Raw genomic sequence first — 1,877 nt, forward strand, 5'->3', positions numbered from 1 at the left:
TCTCTCTCTCTCTCTCTCTCCCCTTGCAAGGGCAAATGTTAATTCACAGAAATAATATAAAGCCTAAACTAAAGTTCTCGAGCTGTGTATCAAAGGGATCTACTCCACAAACATTTTGGTCAACGCAGTGTTTTGATGTTGTTGCTCCAGATTTGAACACAACTGCATGGTGGTGCTTGCAGCACCCAACACCCCTTGTTACGCCGTCTCCGGTCCTCGCCATTGCATTATATCCACTGCTTCCCTATTTATGCTACTGGTCTGTCCTCTAACAGCCCTGGAGTTTGAGGTCTCTGGACCTAAATCCTTAAGGAGTAGATAGGCGTTTTCTGTTGCCTATAACATATCCCCTCTTTCTCTTATTTCTCTCTTTTTTTTTTTTTTTGAGATAGGTTCTCGTCATGTAGTTCAGGCTGTCTTTGAACTCACTGTGAAGTCCAGGCTGGCCTCAAACTCACAGCAATCATCTTGCCTCAGCCTCCTGAGTGCTGAGGTTATAGATGTGCACCACCATGCCTGGCTCCCCATTTTTCTCTTGCTTTTACTGTGCCCTTCTGATCTTCAAATTGCGGGCCACACCCTCAGCTACTCCTAAACCACACAAAATTTTAAATGTTTGCTTAAGGATCTAGGTCAGTTCTTAGAAACACCTCTTCACCAGCCTCTGAACTACTGGAGATGGAATGAAGGTTTGGTTCTTTGGGCTATGTAGTAGTAGTAATCATTTTCCACATTATTCTTTAGCATTAATATTCCCTACAGTGTTTGCAGTAATTCTTTCAGGATTTAGGTCAGTATTTTTCAATTTTCTCCTATCATGCCATGAACTTTTTCATTTGTTCAACAAATATTTATTGAACATCTACTAGATATCAGACACATGTTTTAGATACTGGGAGTAGAGCAATGAAACAAAGCTCTAGTCTTATAAAGGAAACAATTTCAGTAGCTACATTGATGGCCTATCGTGATGCTAAAGATTTACTATACCGCAGCTTGAATTAAGAGTTACCTGTCTTGCATGTAAGTCTTCCATGTATTCAGGAGAGTTTTTATCTCAAGTAATTGCATGTTGCTACATATCCACCACACTCATAAAATGCTGAACTGCAGCTTATCTGTAAGTACAGTAGTGGGCTTAATACATAGGGGAGGATAGTAATGACATCAAGGTTATCAGCTCTTGGCTTTGTTCTACATACAAATAAGTTAGTACACTTTAATCTCATAGCCGCAGACTGCGTTACTAACCCAGGCCAGTTCTCCTTCAGGTGCACACAGTTGGAAACAAACCAGGGAATAATATACTGGGTGTCAATGCTACTGAAAAAAGAACATCCATATCCTGCCGATGGCATTTAAAGAGCCTCCCAGACAATCCTGTCATTGTGCTCAAGCGTGGCTCAGGGCAGCCTTCAAGTTGAAAGCTTTCTAAGTTCCCTTCTCTCTATCTGTCGGGAAGATCACAAAGGAGTTTTTTTCTGTGGATCAAATCTTTGGTATCATGAAGTTATTTTCCTTGGATCAAGTCCTTGGAAAAGGACTGCAATCCTTTTTGTATGTTACTGCTGCTGTGACATAATCCTCTGTCTTCAGCATGGTTTCCAAATGAAACTATTAATGCAGACAATCTGAGAGAGTAACAAATGTGATGAGAGTGTTTTGTTTTGAGAATTTAAGGTGACACACTCTGGCATTCATTTGCCTGACAAGGTTCCAAGAATGCAAAGGACTAAAAGAAGCTTATCCGCGAGGGTGGTGGCACATGCCTGTAGTCCCAGCACTTGGCAGGCTGAGGCAGGAGGATTGCTGTGAATCCAAGGCCAGCCTGGACTACATAGCAAGATCCTATCTCTGAAAGAAAGTGGAGGGGAGGG

This window comes from Chinchilla lanigera, unplaced genomic scaffold, assembly GCF_000276665.1.
Source record: "Chinchilla lanigera isolate Chin_1 unplaced genomic scaffold, ChiLan1.0 scaffold00034, whole genome shotgun sequence".
NCBI classification, from domain to species: Eukaryota; Metazoa; Chordata; class Mammalia; order Rodentia; family Chinchillidae; genus Chinchilla; species Chinchilla lanigera.